At 44.1% G+C, this 23,272-nt stretch overlaps 1 long non-coding RNA gene across 2 annotated transcripts in view; it reads right to left on the reverse strand.

Moving 5' to 3' along the window:
• Positions 1 to 3,456: 3,456 nt before the first annotated feature.
• Positions 3,457 to 23,272, reverse strand: part of LOC143434279 (uncharacterized) — a 54,242-nt gene continuing 34,426 nt past the window's right edge. Inside the window, exon 5 of one of the 2 annotated variants that reach the window (XR_013103632.1) lies at positions 3,457 to 3,806. This is a non-coding gene — a long non-coding RNA (uncharacterized LOC143434279). Of the gene's footprint in view, positions 3,807 to 14,108; positions 15,658 to 23,272 lie in introns of those variants that run through there. The other variant, XR_013103633.1, reaches the window with a different exon arrangement.

Genomic DNA, 23,272 nt, shown 5'->3' on the forward strand with positions numbered 1-23,272 from the left:
ATTCTAATACTGAGAATGGTGACTTTGTTCAGGGCCAAACACAACCACAAGGCTGTTTCTCTCATCCACCCTGGTTTGCATGATTCCAGTAGTAGGAAAGTTATATTGACCAAAGAAATGAGGTTATGCCCTTTTCAAGATCTACCTCAAAATGCCAGGTAGACTGGTAAGTGGCTCAGCAGAAGGTATCAAGTAGAATTCTCTGTGGTCCCCGAAAGTCCTCCAGCCTGTATTATCCTGTGAGAGCCAATGGCTGTGTGTGGCTACTGAAAGCACTTGAAAAACCTGGATGAACCAAAGGCATTCATTCCTAATTTTAAGATTTATTTGGCAGAAATTGATATTTAAATAGCCACAAGTGGCTGTTGGTCATCCGTTACAGGGTACCCTGCAACTCTAGAACACTGAGACCATGTATACCCTACTTTCACGGATCTTGGTGGCTTTTCTTACAAGGTGCTGTTGGGACTTTCAACATCCCCCTGAAGATCCCTTAACATAATGCTGTCTATGCCAGTGAAGCCATAATTAATTGTATCGTGTTAAGCAAAACTCAGACCTCTATCCTCATCCTGCTAACCTTCTTATGACAACACAAAAATGCTCTCCCTAACCATATTCTTACAAATGCTCTGAGAGCATGAAGCACATTTAATTTAAAAAGAGAGATAGGTAAAAGAAAGAAGAAAATGTCTTAGTACTTACTTCTATTTAAATGTGTAATGGGAATTTCCACCACCCTCAATAAACAAACTAAAATGTATAAACAGGGAAGAATTATATATAAAGGTTGTTATGTAATGTGGCAACAGTCAGTCATTCCTAACTCACACTTTCAATTTTTAAAACTATTTATTTATTTTTATTTTATGTGCATTGGTGTTTTATCTGCATGTATGTGTGAGGGTGTCAGATCTGGGAGTTACAGACAGTTGTGAGCTGCCATGTGGGCATTGGGATTTGAACCTCGGTCCTCTGGAAGAGCAGTTAGTGCCCTTAACTTCTGAGCCATCTCTCCAGCCGTACACTTATATGTGCATGGTTGCTTTTGCCTGCCTGTGTGTATGTGTACCACATGCATGCACAACTAGAGTTGTGAGCTGCCATTGGGGTACTGGGGACCCCTACAGTAGCAACAAGTGTACTTGACTTCTGAGCAATCTCTCCAGACTACCACTTTCAGCTGGTGTGTGTGTGTGTGTGTGTGTGTGTGTGTGTGTTCCACTAAGACGTTCCAGAATTCCCTTTGAGTGCCTTTTAAATAAACTAGTTTTAAAGTTATAATTTCATACACTTGAAAGGTACAAAATGAATCTGAGCTACCTATAGATACCTTTTGCTGCCCGACATACTTAGGTACCAGGCACGGTTTGTTTGGGAAGGGGAATATAGCATTGCTTGATTAAAAAATAGTTAGATCATTTCTGAGCGGGCAAACAGAGTGGGCAATAGTGTGGCCGTGACTTCTTGGTGCTGCACCTGGTGAATCCTTTCCGTTCACCCACCTGGAGTATGTCTGTTTTGTGTGTCACAGAATAAAAGTACACTGGTGTGCTACACTCACATTGGATAATTGTCATCATCACTGAGCATGTAGGCCAGCTGCTCATGATGAAGTAACAGTGGCAGTGGTTGGGGATTTAGCTCAATGGTAGAGCCCTTGCCTAGCAAACACAAGGCCTTGGGTTCAATCCTCTGCTGGGGCGGGGGGTGGGGGGGGAAGGATTGGTGGGGGGCTCAATTCTTCAAACTCCACAGACTATTATTGAAAAGTAACACCACCCACCATGAGCACAGAGAGCCAAGAAGCCTACTGGAAGGTACTAAAGATTTATTTAATTATGCATCTTGCTTTTGGCCAGCTTGATTCCATTTCCTTGCCTTTGAACTAATTCCCAGACTGGGGGGAGAAGACTCTGAGGGTAAAAAGTGCTTTCTGCACAGGTGTCAAGACCTGAATTCAAATCCCTAGACAACACACAAAAGCCAGATACTTAGTACTAGTCTGTAATTTCCGAGTGATTACGGGAAGATGGAAGAGGGTGGCAGAGAAATCTCCAGAAGCTTCCAACCTGCTAGGTTAGTATAAGCATCAGAGAAACAAAGAAGCCCTGACTCAAACAAGAAAGGACAGACACCTGGGGTTGTCCTCTGACCTCTCCGTGTGTGTCTACAATCACACATACGCCAATGGATAGGAGTGCACACAATGTATACACACATTTTTGTTTCGTCTTGTTTTGTTTTAAAGAACCATTTTTTTCCCTCTGGAGACCATACCCAATTTCTATGCCTTTATGCCTTTTAAACTGATGAATAACTATGACAATTGCTGTTGCATTTTTAAACACGTACGGAAAAGCAGAGCCAAAAGGCACTGGGACTACAGCTCGATTATAATATTTTAAAGAACTCATATTCCAACTGGGACTTCAAGGGGTGGAGGGAGTCTGTGAAAATCAAGACCCGAAAGGAAAATGCCATTGGTCAGGAACTTGAGAATGAGTATCCAAAGTGGTGTAGTCAGGACCCCAAGAGAGAGATGCTCTTCCTATGGCTTATGGTTATACGTGAAGCCTCTGGCACTCTTACGCCTCCTGATTATTTGATCCTTGTCCACACTTGCTTAGCATAGGATAATTTCTCTAACCATCTTTTCTCTTTCACAACACCCTGGAAAAAAAAAAAGAAAGAAAGAAAGAAAAGGAAGGGGGGAGTGTGCTTTATTTTACAGCTAATTTGCTGTGAGCACATAGCCCAGCTGCTCTCGATGAAGTAAAAGAGGAAACGGGAACAGAGGGAACCTTCTAATGAAGGAGGGTGGGAGATGGCGGAGGGGGTGGAGGAAAGGCTAGGTGCTGGCTGTATGATTAAAGACAAGCAAGAAACAGTAGAAAGCAGATATGTTCTTCTGAGCCGAGGAACAAAGAGCAGATAAAAATCAACAAAGAACAAATCATCTATTCAGTGAGGTGTTTTAACTGGGCAGAAGAAATCACCCTCCTTCCCTCCACGCAGTCAGACTTCAGACTTTGCACTTCAATGTGTGTGTTATCATTGGTCCCCAGACAAGAGATCATTCTAAAAACAGATGTTAAAAAATACATGTAATCTTGTAAGAATGAGGTGGATTTAATTAGACAGAAAAATAATGAATTAATATGGGAAAATATCTTCAGCTTCAGAGTCAGCACACTACCTATTTCATTCTTACAAAGGATTTCTCTTTAAAATTAGGAATGTTCATGCTCGTCAATAAATGCTATTTTTAACTGACCCTACCCTCTTAAAAAAGATCCCCCCAGATCTTTCCCCTAAAGACCACATCGGAATGGGGTACACTTACTACTTTGGTGCTTTCTCAAATTTCAATATTCACACGGAAATGGAGAAAGTTCTAAACTTCAGCCTTTCTCTTTAACAGCGCAACCTGCTATGGGGTGGGGGGTGGGGGGTCAGGCGTGGAGGAGGGACAGCTGATGGGCAAGAAGAAAAATAAATTGGTTTTAATATTGGGCTTTATATAAATACACTGAATCAGTCTGTATGAAAGCTGTGTCACAATAATGAAAGTGAGCTTCCTTCTCTCATCCTTCAGTGAGAGCAGGTTGCAAAGCTTCTGGGAGCCCTTGGAAGAATTGGCCAGTCATCCTGTTGGGCTCCTGGAGTAAGCAGAGGCAGCATTTCCTCCTGCCCAGCTGGGGACTTCTCAGGCTGGCTTAGAATCCTCCTTCAAAGGATTCCTTCAGCACCAAGGGAGCTCCTGTCCCACCTCACATCCTGGAGCAGTTCTTCAGCCTGCTGATCTTCAGAGAAAACAAATGGTTTTAGTTGCTACTTAATAGCAATGATTGGGAATTCCAATTTCCTGAATTTGAGTCCCACTTAGTAACGTGGAATAAGTCCTTGATCCTCAGATTTGGTGACTAGAATTGTAGGACGCTGGTGAATGGACACCCCCACCACCACCACCATGCTTATGGGTGTTTTGCTTGCCTATATGCCTGTGCACATTCCCAAGTATGTAAGTACAGGTGGAGGCTCAAAGTTGACCACAGGAATTTTTCTCAGTATCTCCCTGCCTTAGTCATTAAGCCAAAGTCTCTCAGTTGAACCCAGTTCTCTTGAAAACAGTCAGTCTGGTGTTTCAGAAATCCAAGCCAGACCCAGTGGTCATACAGATGTGAGTGACAATGCCTATGGCTCATATTATCACTAAAGACCTTGCAGTCGTCCCTGATCTGGGCTGCTGTTGGTATCCAAGGGCTGAGCAGAGCTGGTTCTGCCCCTCACCGGCTGCAGCACTCTGAAGAGCTGGCTCTGTACCTCACCTAGGCAGCACAGATGAGCCAGCCCTGAGGGTGTGAGCAGGGAAGAGCTGGTCCTGCCACAAAGAGTTGGGTTTTTTTCTTTACTCTTTTTTGTTTGCTTGGTTTTTGTTTGTTTATTTTTGTTTTTTTCGAGACAGGGTTTCTTGGTGTAGCCTTGGCTGTCCTGGAACTCACTCTGTAGACCAGGCTGGCCTCGAACTCAGAAATCTGCCTGCCTCTGCCTCCCAAGTGCAGGGATTAAAGACGTGTACCACTACTGCCTGGCTTCTTTCTTTTTGTCTTTCTTTCTTTCTTTCTTTCTTTCTTTCTTTCTTTCTTTCTTTCTTTCTTTCTTATTTTATTTTTGGGAGGAGATTGCAAGGGCAGAGTGTTAGTATTCTGTCTAAACTCCACCCCCACAGTTACCTGGCAACAGCCAGGTATGCTCCTCCCCACAGTTACCTGGCAACAGCCAGGTAGTCCTGGTCCACTATAAAAGGGGCTGCTTGCCCCCTCCTCTCTCTCTTAATCTCTTACTTTCTCTCTCTTACCCTCTTAATCTCTAGCCTCTCTGTCCCCTCCCCCCCTCCTCTCTCTCCACGTGGTCATGGCCGGCCTCTACTTCTCTACTCCTCTGCTTCTCTCTCTCTCTGTCTCTCTGTCTCTCTGTCTCTCTGTCTCTCTCTCTCTCTCTCTCTCTCTCTCTCTCTCTCTCTCTCTCTGCCTCTACTACCCTCCTGGCTCCCCTCCCCATGCCCTCAATAAACTCTATTCTATACTATACCGGTGTGTGAGGTGGTCCCTCACGGGAAGAGATGCCTCTACATAGGCCCGCTGAGATATCCCCTTCCCATACCTCTCCACACACCCACAGAACATACTCTCTTTATCTCTTTATCTTTTTAAAAAGCACTTCACAGAGGGCAGATACAAGGGGATGGGGAGATGAGTGAAATTGGGGGACATAATGCACTACGGATTCACAAGGATTCACGGGGAGGAGCCTTAGAAAGACTTTCAGGGAAGCCAGCTTCTGCCCTGCTTAACAAAGACTCTGCCTTCCTATCCTGGTCCTACAAAGACTCTTCCTTCTCCCCTGAGGTCAATGCCCAATGCTCTTGGGACCAGCTCACTCAGAAGGATGCTAGGAGCATATGATTATATGGACAGATGTCCATCGCACCGTTTCTACACACCAGGCCATCTCTGTAGATCTTTATAATCTTCACAATGAAGACCTTGAGATGCTCATTCCTCCGGTGTGTGGAGAAAGGCTGAAGCTACTGGGATCAGTCCCATACTCACATAGCTAGTTTTGTTTTGTTTTTTTTCTTGAGGTTTTTTGTTTGTTTGTTTGTTTTTGTTTTGTTTTGTTTTTGTATGAGTCTTTCAAGTTTCCAAGGCTGGTTGGTCCTTAGTGCAGCAACAAATTCACACTTGACAATGGGACTTGGGCAACGTTCTCTGTCCTCAGGGCCACCAAAATGAACGGATGGCTGTCTACATTAGTGATGATCGAACTTAGGTCGGCATCAGAGACAGCTGGGCAACTTGAAGGAAAAGAAAAGTAGATTTTGGGGCTGGAGAGATGGCTCCTCAATGTGTACGGTGCTGGAGGGACAAGCAGGAGAACCTGAGTTTGAATTGAATCCCCAGAACTCATGTAAAAAAAACAAACAAAAAAACCAAAAACCAAAACAAAACAAAACAAAAAAATTGAGTGAAGCAGGACAAACACTTAATTCCAGCTCTAGAGAAGAAACAAAAGCATTCCTGGGCCTTGCTTGCTGGCCAGTCTATGCAAATTAGCAAGCTCTAAATTTAGCAAGGGACTGCCTCAAAAACAAAGTGATCCATAGAGGAAGATACCCAAAGTTTATCTGTGGCCTTCATACACACACACACACACACACACACACACACACAAATATATACACACAGAGAGAGAGAAAGAGAGAGGGGGGAAGGGAGGGAGGGAGGGAGGGTGAAAGAGGAGAGAGAGAGAGAGAGAGAGAGAGAGAGAGAGAGAGAGAGAGAGAGATTCTGTGGCTAGGCTGGGAGAGCCTGGGAATATGTTGTTAGCCAAAGATTCTCATGCAGATGGTTAAAGAACAAAGCTTGAAGAAACATTTCCCAAACCCATCACGGTCTTAAACTTCAAATGCGTTATGATCCTAGACTCTGGTTCCTGGCACTACGCCCCCATAAATGAATAAGCAGTTACTCACCCACTTCAGAAAGTCTCTACTCCTGTCATTGCTTTGGACAAAATAATACACTCACCACCATCACTAGAGTGAAATACACAGGAGAAGCAGTATCTGAGGGGCACAAAGGCCGTTGAGAGTACTTACAAGGCCTTCTTCACACTGCACTGAATTCAAAATAGTAGATGTTCTGGCTTGTAACCCACTCTAAAATCAGAAGTCTGTCCCTTCATTTAAGCCTAACTCCAAAGTAACCAAACGCACAGTATTAGAGAACCAACAGGTACTGCAGAGGTGAACAGGACAGGAAGCCTTCTATAGCAAACGCCATCCAGAAGTTTCTCAGTGCTCAAAACCTAAGGAAAGCTTTGAGGCCGGTCAATCAGAGAAGAAGGGAACATCTGCATTGACCACACAAGGCAGCACAGTACTGATGTGGGCAAGTGACCTGTTCCCAGCTACACTGTTATCCTTTGGGGGGCAGGTTGTATGTAAGGAGCTCAGCATCGCACAGCACGAATTACGTAATACCTGGATCCCTTGGGACAGCAGCTCCCTCCCCCGGGAGCTCCAGATCACAGAGTGTGATGCTTCCCACAATCCAGTTCATTTTTTGCTTAGGATTTATCAACCACAAAAATGAGTTTAACCTTTTGAGCTTCAGTTTGGCACCTCTCTCATTTCCACCCTCAAATGTTGTCTCCCACCCCATCTGGCTGTGGCAAGACTCGTTCGAGGACCAGACATCTCTAAAATTAGGCATCGGCTGAGATTTATGCTGATTCTCTTGATTCAGTCCAGACTTGTCAACTTCCCTGGAAGCAAGCAGAGTGTTCCATAAATTACTGCAGCCTTTAAACAACCAAACTATTTTTAAAGGGTGGTCTATATCAAATGCAATTAAATCTGAATTGTTGCCTCAATAACTCTGCCTTCTTTCTTTTCTTGTGCTCCTCCATTCCCTAAGTGTGCTTAGCTGGAGCTACATTAAGGACCCTGCTCATCATTTTTCTCAGCCTCCCGAGAGATGGCAAGAGCATCGACATTTTTCATTTCCAGAGGTGTGGAAACGAAGCGTCAGCACACCTTCCTTAAACAGCCCTCCCAGTTATGAGTGCCACCCTGATTCTGACTGCAGGAAATACTCCTGTCCTAAACAGTAGAAGTGTCATGAGAATTTAACTGAACTCCAAAAAAGTTATAAGACCCACGGGCTAAAACAGACCTTAGCATCTCCAGTTTGAATGGCACTGGCACTCAGGCCTGTGCATTCTTTGATAACTCTCTGTACGACAGCTCCTAAACTCCAAGCTAACTATCCTAAATGAAGCCAGCTTCTGTAGCTGTCTCTTGGATGAGGCCCCACATAGAAGGAAGTGCCTGGGAACCTACTGTGCTTTCTTCTTGCTCAGCCATCAATGCAAATATGTGGAGTTAATCAGGGTTGTATCCAAGGATGTGTTTTGTGAGGAATCCTAGTCCTCTATTTTTGTTGTTTGATTGATGACAGCTTTTTGAACTACCTCCTTTCCTCTTCTAGTGGTGCCCATCCTCTGGGCAAGTTGATAGGAAAGTCCAGGGGCTCCCTCCTCTGTACCAATAAAAGATGTGAATATGTTAATTGGGTTTGCTAGGCTCTCATATGGAGCCCTTTTTACTAATCATAAGAAACTTTCAGACTGGCCTCCTTCCTTAGCTCATTGATTTAATGAATCACTTCAGACCTACCGGAGTCAGTGTTGCTGTCCCCAAAGACCTTGATAATGTGGTCACTTTCCTTACTCCCTCTTGTGTGCAAGAGTGTTACACCCTAACAGCCATATCACATTCTAGATGGGGTTCCTCTTTTTTTTTTGAAAGTGTATAGAACAGTGTGTTTTCCTTCCCACCCCAGACCATAATCCTTAGCCAAAAGACGTCAGCAAAAGAGAGTCACAATCCTTGGGTCTCTATCACAGCTGTTAGAAACCTTCGCACCTACCTCATAAGGTGGGAGCCTGCCGAACCATGCTGCACCGCTGCCTCTACTGCATTTCACTGGTCAGACCTGACCACAATCGCTTCTGTCACCAGCTGCCACATCTCACCCCTCAAATTCTCTCCACACTGGAAACTCTCTGCAGCACATTGTTCTCTTTTGCCACCTCCAGTCCTATCCTATTAGCTTAGTATGAAGTAATGGAATGCCCTCTCCCAAGATGTTTTATTGCCATCTATCAGAAAAAGGCAGTAATAACTATTTTAAATCTGGTGATGGAAACATGAGCAGCTTCCCTGGAAGTTGTACAGTCTACCATGCTACACCAAAGCAGGAGTGTCCCTGTTCCCACCAAGGCCAGTCATAGCCCTTACTGGCTATCATTAGAGACATGAGCCCACATCAGACTAGGCATTGCTTCATGTCAATTCACCTTAAACTATCGCTACCTTGAGTGGGACACTGTAGAATGTATTGGACCAACCCTTACTATAAGAGATTTGACATCCTAGTAACCAGGCACCAAATGTCAGCGGCAGTCTCTGGTTACTGTGGAAATCAAAACTATCCCTTTCCATAGTTCCAAAAGTACATTAAGATGACAGAAAACCTCCTCCACAAGACTCATAGCTGAAGACCAAGAGATGATACTGTTTGTTTGTTTGTTTGTTTGTTTGTTTTTATCTACCTTCATCTCTAGAGATGTTTTTAGGAAGACAAACATCTGTCCCACAGAAATACGTTTCACAGTACCTAGCACAAGTGTTGAATGCAGAATTATTTGTCACATCACTTGAGACAAAGCAGGCCAGATGAACCAGGAAATGAGCATCTGTACTTGGCTTATAGGGTGGTTGCTATGGCTTGGGAATGAAATGACCCCCCCCCCCCTACTCACACATTCAAGGCTTCTCCCCTAATACAATATTCAGAAGTGGGGCTTTAGGGTAGTGATTGTTATTAGATCATGAGAGTTCTGACCTATGAATGGACTCTTTGTAATTAATTATTATTAATTCATTGATTGATTCCTAATTTTACGGTGGTGTTGAGAGGCAGTAGAGACTAGGAGGTAGAGCAGTAATGACTAGTGTACCTTGGAGGACCTCATTTTCTCCTTAGGACTTCAACTCCCTGTTTCCTTGCTGTCTGTAGGCAATCAGTTTTTCTCTTCCACATCCTACCATGATGTTGAGAGGCTTTTCAACACCCCCTAGAAGTGGAGGTGCCTGCCAACTGAACTGAAAGCCCTCAAACCCTGGGCCAAAGAAAACTTTTACTCTATACATTGACCTCAGGCATTTTGTCACAGCCACCGAAGGCCAACTGACACAGCCAATCAAGATTTTCCCTCTTCAGCTGGCTGCAGAAGATCCCATGTAAGCTCACTTTAGCTGAAACTCAGAGGGTTTTGTGTCTCCAACTGTCTTGCCATTAGAGAGCACCCACTTCATAGCATGGGTGGGCCGTGTACAATCAGTTGAAGACTTGAAGAGCAAACAAGATGTACTTGCCCCGAGCAAGAGAGAATTTTTCGGCAGACGACCTTTGGGCTTCAGCAGATACTACAGCTCTTCCTGGACCTTCAGCCTGATGACTCTGACTTTCCATCCCTTCTCAGTCCCACACATCTAGTTTTAAAATCCAACCTTGGAATTTCTCTTAGTATGTGTGTATGTATTGTAAGTACACGCATGCGCGCACACATGCAGACGTGGTTACAAAATCATTTTTACATCTTAAAATTATGTATAATTAAGTACCTACATGATGTCATCAATTTTGCTTCGTAATCAGCCTACATAATTATTATTATTTGCCCCATTAAGAAAGTTTAATGGTTTCTTCAAAACCAATTGTTTCTGTCTCTCCACCTAGTCACTTTGTCAATAATTATCTATACACAGCCTCAGCTTGCCCAGGCATATAAAAGACAAATGCCTATGAAGACCAGTGGGAAAGGTTTATTTGCTCCAGTGGAGGACTAAAAGTGACATCTGGACCTACTGCAGCCGTCTAGCAGGCATGTGGTGGTCTGTCACAAGCACATGGCTACCTCGTTTAGCATGACAAACCAAAGGGTGAAGAGACTTTCCCATGACATCAGAATCATAGAATTGCTATCCTACCTCAGTGCTTCTTGGTATGTAAAACAGCAAGGTCCCTCAATATTTATGATAGTTTGACTCCAAGTTCTTGTTACCTACAGCTAAGCACATGTTAGACACCGTGAATTCACTGCCTTCAGTGTCCTTGCCTATTTGATGCTTGGATTTCTCCAGAAGACTCTTCTCTGAACTGAGGAGACAAAGGTTGCAGCACTCAGGCAAAGGTGAAGCTTTCCATGAATGGGCTCAGAGTATCTGAGTAGAGACATACATACATACATGCATGCATATATGCATGCATGCATACATTCATACATACATACATACATACATGCATGCATACATACATACATGCATACATTCATACATACATACATGCATGCCTGCATGAATACATAGTAAAGACAACACTCACCTCCTACTTTCCTTGTATTTATATTTCATTAAATTCCCAAGAGAATAAGTCACTAATAGTTTCCCAAGAAAAAAAATCCTATAAAAATACTAAAATATGCTTTTATAAACAAGAGGAACTCCACGCCAGTGATCTAGCCACCCTGGGCTTGGTCATTATCATTTGTTTGTTTACTGCTAGGACAAATGCTGAAATCTGACTAGCACTACTGACTGAATACTATGGTGGCATGATTTTCTTTTTTGCCTTACACTACTGAGGCTGCCCCTTGCACATTAAAGGTCACGGGTTTAGAAGATGGTTAGTCCTCACTGCACCTACCTGGTGGTCTTTGTTCCTACAGTACCCATTTCTCAGAAGGATGAGCACAGTGACTGCCCGAAATACAAAATACCACTCCCTGAGGCCAATGTCACATAAAGAACATAAATTGATATTGCCCCTTCAAGCTAAAGCTGCCTCTGTTGCTTGTGAACCTAGCAGTTAACGATTGAGCCATCTCTCCAGGTCCAAAGCTGTCCCTTTATGGCCTTGTTCAAATAATTATGTTCAAACCTGGGTCTATTGAGACCATGCAGCCCTGTAGGTAGGTTATAGCTCTGTCTACAGGATTTTGGTGTAAATCCCATAAATGTAAAAAAGACTCTCATGGGCTGGAGAAATGGCTCAGCGGTTAAGAACACTGACTGTTCTTCCAGAGGTCCTGAGTTCAATTCCCAGCAGCCACATGGTGGCTGACAACCATCTGTAATGGGATCTGATGCCCTCTTCTAGTGTGTCTGAATATGCAGCATACTCGTATGCATATAAAAAGACTCTCATACAGACCCACCTTTTCCTGGAGGGTGGGTTAATTCTTAGACACTATAATGCCAGAAGCTAACATGTAAAAAAAAAAAAAAAATTAACCTACATGGAAGTCTTGGCTTTATTTTATTTCAAATTGCCTCAAAACCCTGTGATTTGAAGCTGTTTAAATTAAGTCCATTTTTTTTGGAAATACACATTTAGATTTAAAGCACCAGCAGTCCCAGGTTGGGGGTGGGCTTGGGAGTCTCCTGATTCTCAGCATCAACTCTCTATCTGCCCTCTCCAGTCATTCCATCTCTGTTGCATCAGGACCTCATTGCTAGAAGTCTCTGCTGCTGAACATCGGAATGAAGTCTGTCTTCCTGCCCACAACCCACAGGCTGTAGTTCTGCCCACTGGTGCCTCCCCGAAAAACTACATTTCCTCTTTCACAAGCCAAATCTGTCGACATTTTAAGACCACCACAGTATAACCCAGAATTTTCTCTTCCTCATATTGAACCTCCAGTTCCCTCAGCTATAAAGTAGAGAGTCCGGTCCCCCTTCTCAGAACACGGTGTGTGTGGAGCATGAACAATATGGATGAGTGTTGATACCCCCATTTTCCTCCCTCCCAGGAGCCTTACCTGCTTCTACTGACTAGCACTTCCATGGTGTAACCCTGTTGTACAATCTGTGCTCCTAAGAGCCTGTTCATTTCAGCCCTATTCTTTTTAGAAAACCCTTGCCCCCAGTGACAACCAGAGCACAATCAGCCTCTCATTCCATGGAGTTTGGTTTTTGTTTTTTTTTTTTTTCCAGCGCCATGAACAATAAAGCTGTTTTGATATGGGCCATCTTGGTCTATAATTACCACCCGGCATCTGATTTCAGATACTTGCTAAACATTATTGCCACGTCTGTTTTAATATAAGTAAAATAAGTAAACTCTGCATGTGTGAACATATTAGAGTGTCTGAAAGTTCCACATGGCAAAGGAAGGTAACCAGAAGCTTCTGAGGCTGGTTTGAAGGAACATATGTAACATACATAGAACATACAGAACACATATAACAGTGCTCTTCTAATTCCCGCAGAGTCCCTGTGACCAGGTAGTCATCAGCATGGACTTTTAGTTATGAGCTAATAAGTAATCAAACAGCAATCAGTGTTGTGTTCCTACCATGTGCTATATATACACTAATAAGTGGGAATGGGGTCAGAATACAGGCCTCTAGAAAGTGACATCTTGCTGTCAAGTAGTGGCATACATTAGCAACACAAGGCCTTGCTGACTTAGTATGGATGCAGGAAGCATACTCAGGGTAGACTGACTGCAGTAGGGACGAACACTGAGAGACAAGTGCCTACTATGTGCACGCTGAAAGCATTGTTTCCTTATGTCTTTCATCAGCTTGGCTCTGTTTTCCAGCCCTCAGCCACTCAGAAATTCGAGAAGTAAATCGATGCAGGAAGGCAGCATCTGCTGCTCCAGAGTGGGTCAGGAAAAGAATGGAAAGAGACTTCCTAGGTAACCATAAATGAAGACAGCACTCAGAGAACACTGAGCAAAGGCTGGGGAAGATGAGAAAGGGACATGGCCCAGGAGAACGATGGTACACGAACTCTGAGCAGTGATTCCAGGCTGTGGGTGGCAGAGGAGCTGGGCTTCCACTACTGCTGTCTTGACTGAGAAAGGACCTGAGTCACTTGGCAGAACGAGCCTGTGCTCCCACTCCAGATGTCATGGCTGCCTCTTCTCTTGGTGTATTGACTTCTTAGAATAAGAAAAACAGCCATAGGTTTCTCGAGTACAGCCCTCCATTTTGAATCTTAGGAAGAGTTCATCCAGGACAGTTCTAGAATAGGTCCAAATCAATGTGCCCTGGAGCCAATGTTTCTTCCTTGGTCCCAGACTGGGTATAGGCTTTCCGTTTTCAGTCCAGTCTCTTCCCACCAAATCATACCCTCTACTAAGCCAACCCTCTGTTCTCACCACCCCTTTTCCTAAACCCACAGGCTCTCTGTTCCACAGGCTCTTTTCCATATACAGCAAGGTCTTGGGTAGTCTAAACACTGAAGACCACAGCACTCTCTGCCCATGCTTGTTAGATGGGCCCAACACAAACTCGGCAGGGGAAAGGAAGCCAGCATTGTGCATAAGTAGCTATAAATAATAATAATAAAAAAACCCAAACTAGTGAAAGTTTCTAGATCTCCTTTTTATTTAAATGTTCCTCATTTATATGCAACCAATTCACAAAAGCCCACACACCAATCTGTAATGCACCTGGTATTGTGAGAGATTGCCAGTTTGGTAGCGTCAACCCCTTCCCCCATCCCCCACTACACACATACACACAATAAAAACTGCACAGGGGTTCATGTCCTTAGGGTCCAACTGTCCCCCTTGTTAAAAACTGAATCCCCCAAATAAGTCAAACCATAGGCTATAACAAATGAACAGGTCACTCTTTATTCCCCGTTTTCTAGCAATATCCTTCCAGGTGGCTTTTAGAGAGCAGCTATAGCCAGACACTCTGTCTTGTGGTCTTGTGCTGCACGTCACCGTATCACCTCTGCATTTGTCAATTGTCCATCTGCTACGGTGTCTATCACTAGGTGTTGACACTGAGAGAGTCAACATCAGTTCCTTCCCTCAAGCTTGGAGGCTCTCAACCTAAAATCAAGGGTCCAGCAAGGTTAGTCTCTTCCAAGGCTTCTTTTTCTGACTTGTAAGCAATGTCTGACAATGTCCTAATGTCTGACTGTTTCCTAATGCCTTCCTATGAGAACAGTTGGGAAACTGTCTCCAACTGTAGTCATATTGTGAGATGCTGGGAGGGAAAGTCTTAACATAGACATTTTAAGTGGAAGACAACTCAATTCATAACGTCAAGGCCTATGTTCCACCTTACATGTATGCGCTCCCATGAAGAATCCATTCACTCACCCTAGCACTCCCTTAAACTGAATTGCTATTCTCACCCAAAATTGGCTTTGGGTACTAGAGAGAGACTTTGCCTACCAGCCACTTAGCTAGGGAGTCTCTTTCTTCATGTAAAACCTTAAAGACAGATTAAGTAAGCATCCATAGAGAACCCATCCGATGGTTCTTTTACAGAAGGAGCTGACCTACTGTGTTCTAGAGAAGGAGAACGGAGAGCTGATTCAGCCCTCTCAGGGTAAAAATAGTGAAATGGACATCGTGAGCAAAACCTTGCAGTTCACCTGTTCTCCCACGATCAACTGCACAACAGTAGATCTGGCCTCCAAAGTAAGAAGCCAGTGTAACATCAAGGCTCTGTGTAAAAGTGGTCTAAAGAACTTTTTTTTTTTTTTTTTTTTTTTTTTTTTTTTTGGTGAGGAGCAGGCTCTGATTGAAAACAGACAGATGCAATAGTGGGTTTCTTCATGAACAGCTGTTAGGGGACCAGCACCCAACAGGAAACCTCGATGGCGCTATTCGCATGTGAAGCACTGCACTGTAGAAGGCTCCCATCGACAAGAGAAGGGCAGATCACATGCCATGGGGAAAGGCTACATCTTCCTGTCACTATGGCCGACTTCCCAAAGTTGAGCATTTGTGCCTGGTTAGGTTAAGGTGCAGTTACACGTCAAGTTCATTATCAGTTCTGAAAAACTGGGGCTCTTTACTGTGTAGAACCACATTGATGTTGGATGTCCAAGCTCTCCGAACCCGAGGATTTGAACTCGGAATTAAACTTCTGCAGCCTTGCTGCCCGCAGACAAGTCGACTGTTGCAGAAGGGCGGGTGGAGAGACACAAGCAGCCTTTGTGTTCTTTGACAGCATCAGAACGTCTCATGGTCTAAGTAATTATGGTTAGTTCTGTTCAAGTTAGAAAGAGGCAGATTAGGGACTGAATAAGAGGAGGCAAATAGGGCTTGGGGGCTTAAAGAAACACAAATACAGAAAGGCAGACAGACAAACAGGCAGGCAGGCAGGCACACACACACACACAGAGAGAGAGAGAGAGAGAGAGAGAGAGAGAGAGAGAGAGAGAGAGAACACTTGCTCACTTTAAAAGCACAAGACATGGTTTAAAAATAGCCAACAGAAAACCTGCCCCAGTTTGCCCATGTCTAAGTGCTGTTAATGGAAACGCCATGCTGACAAACAACCTTCACTAAGGGTAGGCACTGCAGGCAGCACGCACCCACCAACAGAGTCTCCGGTTCGGTTCTAGCCCCTCTCAAGTTTAGTTTTTGTAAGTCAGGAAGCCTGTGAGCTACTGTGCCTTCAGGGCTCAGTGGACTGCCCGTGGGCAGGAGGGGTCTCCTCTTGTCCTGAGTTAATCATCCCAGGACCCGAACAGGCAGCTGCGGGGCCTTTGCTCCCCACTTGTGAGCCATGAGCTGGGGTAGCAAGGCACAGGGTCTAACTTTAGAAGTACACTCCAAACTTTGATCTTCCAGCACTGCTTGGCTTTAGGCAAAACTGAAACATGAGAGCTGCGACATGTTTTTTAAATCTTAATCCCCCTGGCAGTTTTAGAATAAGGACAGGAATTATTTTCAAATGAGAATCTTTGACTGCATAACACAGGCTTCCAAAATTAAGCAGAAACACATGGCGGATCTTATTATTAAATTTCCCTTGGAAAACAATGGTTTAGATTAAGGAGTGGGGGTAGTTTGATAAAACTTTGAAATATGAAACCTAAAATAATGGTGTGTGTGTGTGTGTGTGTGTGTGTGTGTGTGTGTGTGTGTGTAGATCATTTTGGAGTTTTACCCAGTTTTACCATTATTAATCTGTTTCTGACAATGTTTAAGTAATTGAATGCTTGAGGTCTGAAATATAAACGATTTTTTTTTTTTTTTAAAAAAGCTGGGAATCAGGTGCAAGGGTTTTTCTGAAGTCCAGAGAGAAACTCGGGCTGATTAAAATATCTCCCTGTAAAGCATGTTTTTTAAGAAAATAGAGGAAGATTTAACTGTATCATGACCTGCACCAGAGTCTCCACAGCCCTCAGCAGGAGGCCTTCGGCAACATGACCGGGACCACAGTAAGGGCTCCTGGCATCTTTTCTCATCAAAAATGAATCCATCGGCAATTCTCCTCTCCTCACAGAGCTGTTCCCAGAACGAGATTTGAGGGAGAGAATGTTCCTGGATACGGTGGTGTTGCAGACCTCCAGGGCACCATTTAATTCTTTCTTCCCTTCAAGGAATGAATCAATTACTACCTTCTCGATGAAGCCTTTCTGATCAGCTCATTTACGCTTCCCCGTGTCCTCGTCAGCCCGTATCCCATGTAGTGCTCAGTTGGCACTTACTTCCTGCTGGATACGGTTAGTGGTCTTAAGAGTACATCTCTTTTCAGCTATCTTATGAGATCCTAAAATGGCAAGAAGCAACACTCCTCCCCATCCTCTCCTTTTTGCAACCCCCACTGGACCAAACTCAGGGCTCTGCACCAGTGGCTGGGCTACCATGCTAGGGACAATGGCAGGGCAAAGTGATGCTAAGACGTTGTTCTAGCATCACCCAGAGGAAGCCCTGGGGAATAGACATTAAAAGGAAATAGCGCACCCTGGTGGAGGTTAGACAGCCAGTTGGGCTCACGGGTGAGTGAGAAGCACCACTCCAAGGAATCAACTTGAGGGAGGAACGAAAGGAGTCAAGGGAGCAGTTGGTCCCACTGTGGTTTTGTAAATGACTCATTCTCCCATTGTGGTAGATTGTCCCAACCCCGATTCACCTTAGCACCATGGCCTGTTTCAAAGCTTCCCTGATTAAAAGGATGACGTCTGTACAGGGTATTGTTGGTCTTAATAATATCCATTCCCCACACATGCACGCCCGCCAGCTTCTCTTGCCATCTTTGGAGCATTTCTGAGAGAGTATTAATACCAGTTGTGGGAAAGCAAGAACGTCGCTCACAAAACTTTGTTTATGCGACTGAATTCCAGTCTGGAATGGTTGCCTGTTAAGTTATAAGAGACTTCCCTATATCTTAAAGTAAACCTCATCCACCCCACATTTGGGGTATAGATTTTATCACCCAGATCACAAAGAAAAATCACAGATGCTGACGTGGGTTGGGGGAAAAAAGGGTGGTGCTGTCATTGGAATCCTTAGTATTCAAACTGTGGTCCAAGGCCCAGCATCATCACTGTGGGGGTTGTTAGACTTGTGGGATCCCAGCCCACCTTCCTCATCTACTAAATCTGATCTTCTACTTTTAACAGGCACCCCAGAGATTGAAGACCATGTCAATGTTGATCAGAGCATCCCATACAAGTTTGTTCTTCATCAGAAGATAAGTCTTCTGGTGACCAATTCCCCCTGTTCTATGGAACCTCACAGGATGGGTGTTTACCCTTGCTCAGCTCCCCCCCACCTTTAAAGTTCAAGTTTCATCCAAATCAACAATTCAGCTACATGCACAGAACTGTACACAACGAGGTATCTGTTTCTCTCTATCAGGAAACTATTCATGGAGGAGAGAGAGAGAGAGAGAGAGAGAGAGAGAGAGAGAGAGAGAGAGAGAGAGAGGGAGAGAGAGAGAAGATTCATGCTTTGCATTCTCTAGGACAATATACAGATAAAAGTGTGAGGGGGTTATGTGGTCAAGAGGCAGTGGGAACTATTTACATGGCTCATGCTGGTTGATGTCAGATAGCAGACAAGACAGAATTCCCATAATAGAAGATGTGGGCAGACTTTAAACACTTAGCAGGTAGCCTTCATAAAGGCACAGCCATCTTTAGGAGAGTTTAAAGCCAGAGGGTGAAGCCATGGAGCCAGTGAAGATGGGAACTAGAAAGAAAAATACCAAAATTAACCAGAGATGAAATGAACAGGGCCAGGACATGAAACCTTGTGGTTCTACTCCGAGCCTGAATGTAGAGGCCAGTATTTGTACAAACAGAATAGAGACACCAGCGGGTGTGTAAGAGGTCACAGTCGTGTTCATAGTGACTCTTGCAATCTAATTTCTACCGTATGACATCAGTGCTGATGACCCTACAGTGAGATGTGTCTACTCTCATGGGCATCCTGGACTGAAACTCTGGACATCAGGTTATTTCTTGTTCTGGGTGTATAGCATCTCATCATTTCCCATGGATGGATGCTTCATCTTTGTGGTTCTATAACATCCCCCAAAAGTTGAATGCACAGTCCTCAAGCCCTTTATTGTGGGATAGCAGCCCCTTAGCTAAGCTTTGGGTACCCAGGGTCTAGCAACGCTTTATTGTCTTTCATGGACTCCAGGGTGTCTTTCCACCACTGGCTTTTGTCTCTCCCTCTCCTTACCATGTCAAATCCACAGACATCCCAATATGTGTCTGTCCTCTAATCATGGGTCTGATTCCAGTTGTTTCTTCATAGGAGCAAGGGATAAGAATACCAACAGACATGGAGAGGGTGCTCGGAGGGTTCCCAGGAGCCTCCATGCCTAGCATAGCCGAAGTTTACCACAGCAATACCCTGCTCCAGTCAATCGGTTTATTAATAAGTGAAATGCTTTAAAGTAAACTTCAAAGGCGGATGTAAAAGAACAGCAGCCTGAGGGAATGGCAACACTTCTACCCACTTGTGCCCCTTTGTTCATTTAGTCAACACCTAAAACACTGTCTGGCATAGAGCAAGCAATAAATATTTGCTAGCAAATGACCAAATGAACATAGGATTTTGGAAGCCTGCTTAGAGACTGAGCAAATCCTCACACTAGACTTTAAATGTGGCAGAAAATACCCCGACTGAGGATCCAAGATACAAACTCATGATCCACACACCCAGGCGGTGATAATGCCAGTGTGTGTGTGGGGCGGGGGGGAGGGTGTCAGGAAGAGTCACAGGAATGTGTGAAAAAGGCTGGGTGAGGACCCTCATGACGGCAGCTCAACAGAGATGTGGGGCAAAGAGAGATGCTATTTACCAACAAGGGCTTGTACACTGAGTCACAGGACTGGGCACTCCTGCTAAAGGAATACCTCCACTGACCCCTTAAATCATCTCCCTGGGGACAATGGCTATGAATATCATTGAGTCACAACCCAACTCTCCTGGACTCTTGACTGAAGCCGGGCCTGGACTTTCTACCCCAACAGAGTTCAAGTCCATTGTCCATAGCTGATGGTAGCTAGCACATAAGTTGAGAAAGTGTGGAGATCCATGGAGGTAGCATGTGCACAGAAGGAAAGAAGACGAATGGGAGAACAAGGGGAGGATACTGGGATAGTGCAGCCAGCATCTCAGGTGACTGACATTTTAAATAGAGGAAGGACCAGGCAGGTTCAGAAGGGGGAAATGGCCCTTTATAGAGAGAACTGAACTGTTGAAGATGAAGTACAAGGTGCTGAAAAGCGGCTTTCAGAGCAGAACCGATGGACCCAAGCAGACATCTGCCAAAATCTACTGCTTCAACGTCCAGCTCAAGTAGCCGTCTAAGGTGGTTTACCCAGAGAGTATGGCTAAGTTTGGCAAGGTGTCACCAGGTAATGGGATAAAAGTTCAGGCCATGTGCACACACTTCTAAGGCTTCTCCTGCAACCTGGTTTGGAGCTAGAGGGAACTCTGTTGTGGTACATATTTGTGTTTGAAAGCATGCCAGGACACATTCTACGGGCTGAGGTCTTTCATGCTTAGGGGTGGAAAAGGTTTCTATTCTTACATATTCTTTCATCCTAAATCCAAGGCACTTAATAAGAAGTCAGTGTTTGGCAAAGGCTGTGTGGGGAGTGTGTGTGTGTGTAGGGGGGTTGATACAGGTGTGTTTGTGTAAGTGTTGTGTGTATTTGTGTATATGGGTGGTGTGTGTGAGTCTGTGTGTGTGTGTGTGGTGAATTTATGTAAATGGTGGTCTACATGAGTGTCTGTGTGTGTGCATAGTATGTATTTGTATGTGTACATGGGTGGTGTGTATGAGTCTGCCTGTGTCTATGTGTATGTAGTGTGGTATATGTGTGGTCTATCTATGAGAAAACCACATCTACTGTGTTGGGAAATATATTGCTTCTTTTATAAGTGAATACTGGAAACAGGAGAAAATGTTCACAACAGTAAATATTTCATGGGTCACATTTTAACTTAACTCACTTTTGCTTTGCCCCACATGCCAAATCTCCCTCCCCTGTTCATAAAAGTACCTCATCAACACCAAATTCAAATCCTCCCCAAACATCTGGAGTACAAGGTGACTGAAGCCATTTGGATTTAGAAAGAAAAAAAAAAAAAACCCCTTTTAGATGTAACTCTTTTAAAAATAAAAAAAAATAAAAACAAAGCCAAATAATCAGTTTTTTAAGGTAAGTGTGACCAGGTGAGCCCCAGGCATCTGTGAAATCAAGTGCTTGTGTAGTGTGATGGGTCTTCCAGCTGTGTGACCAGACCCGGGATGAACAAGACAACAAATTAGAAAAGACTAGCCCATCCAGTTATCCATGCCTCACGTGCCTTCGGGTACATAGCCAGATCCACAGTAGCTGGGGTTGTCCACAAGGAAACTTGTTTCTTACTCCAACTCATTCAAAAACAAGGGTAAAATGTGGTCAGTGTATTCTGAGTCATATAGCTAATATTATAACCAAGATATCAAATGCCAGATCTGTGAGAAGGGAGACAGATGAACAAGAAGAAGTAGCTAAAGTCGAGAGAGCTCCAGAGCTTGCCAACAGATGCAACGACTCAGAACAGCTTGTTGACTTCAGCTTGCTGGACAGCCTTTGGCCTTGGTCCTGCCCTTTCTCCTTATCTGTCCTTTCTCTGAGTGACCTGGATCAGCCCCACACTTTCATATCATGCACCCTGACTTTAAGTCTAAAACCCCTCTCAGACCAGCAACCTCCCAGGATCCACCTGCTTCTGTCTTTAGCACTGGGATCACAGATGTATTCTGCCATGCCTGCTTTCTTTTTAAATTTTAAATTTCATTTTATGTGTATGGGTATTTTGCCTGCATGTGATGCTGTACATCAGGTGAGTACCTGGTGGCAGAGGAGACCAGAAGAAGGCATCAGATCCCCAGTTTCGGATCATTGTCAGCCACCATTTGGGTGCTGTCACTTAAAGCTTTGGAAGAGCGCCAGTTTTCCTACCCCGTGGACCACTCTCCAGACCCCACACCTGGCTTTTTTATATGGATGTTGGAGACCCAAACTCCATGCTTGCTCAGTTCTGCTTTACCGACTGAGCCATCTCTAGTTCTTGTCTTCTTCTGCTTTTCTTCATAACACTCGGGAGTATTGGCCATTAATGTCTGGTTTTGGAAATCCCAAATATTTTAACATTATTTTTTCTTGTTTGAATTTTCAGACATTCTAAGGCAGATGGCAGTGTGACAGATTGAATAGCATTCTTCCAATATTCGCCACCCAGAACCTCAGAATGTGTTCTTAATTGGAAACAGGTTCTTTGAAGGTATGACAGGGTCTCAAGACAAAGTTGTCTTAGATTTAGAGTGAACACTTAATGTGGTTACTGGAATTTTGAGAAGAGAAAGGAGAAGACAAACACAGATATAAGGAGACAAACAAGTTGACAATGGAGGCCAATATTGGATCTCAAAGGCTACCAAGTATCATTGTCATTTGCCTGAAGCTGAAAACAAATGGAGAAAGAGTCTTCCCTAGAGCCTTCTGAAAAGGCATGCCCCTGATGGCAACCTGTAGCCATTTGTTACCGTACTTTTGGGAAACGAATGCTGCTGAAGAGAAACCATTGCCCTAGATGCTATGTAACCAGGACACAAGAAGGAAAATCATACTTCCCAATGAGATGCTTCTACAGGAGACCTCTATTGGAGGTCTCTCTCTCTCTTTCTCTCTCTCTCTCTCTCTCTCTCTCTCTCTCTCTCTCTCTCTCTCTCTCTCCTCAACCTAGATCGTCAGATATAGAGTCAGAGAGTCAGATATAGAGATGCAGGAGCTGTAGCATTTCTGGGTGTCCAAACTTCCAACAAACGAAATCCAAAAGCATGATGTAGTGGTTAGTGAAGACAAAGGAAGAGGAGAGTTGAAGCACTCTGTGGACTTATTTGAATTGAAACAAAAAGACAGTGGACTTGTTTGAATTGAACATCAAAGCTCCCAGAGTTTCATCAGAGTCTTGCACACATGAGGGCTTTCAGGAAGTAATTACATCTCCTGGAATCTTAAAATTTTGGAGAAATATTTTAAAATCCTTGGATGGAAGGGGAACATCCGAAAGTTATCTTGCCAGTTTTACTCATGCTTTGAACCCTTAAGAAACCCAAAGTACAAAGTTCTGACAATGTAAGATGTCAAAATGTCAAACAATTGCCAAAGTCTCCTCTCTTGACATTTTACGGCTTCTGCCAGACCATGTTCTCACATAGGCAGCTAGAGGTAGTTAGAGAGGAAGTTCAGAGAAATGGGCCACAGGGTATTTTTAATCAAAGAAAAGGCTAAGTAAGCAAAGGACCATTTTAACAGATGCCTGGCATCTCCATCCTGCAGTCTGGACTGAGTTGGTTC

This window comes from Arvicanthis niloticus, chromosome 14 (assembly GCF_011762505.2).
Source record: "Arvicanthis niloticus isolate mArvNil1 chromosome 14, mArvNil1.pat.X, whole genome shotgun sequence".
Taxonomy (NCBI): Eukaryota; Metazoa; Chordata; class Mammalia; order Rodentia; family Muridae; genus Arvicanthis; species Arvicanthis niloticus.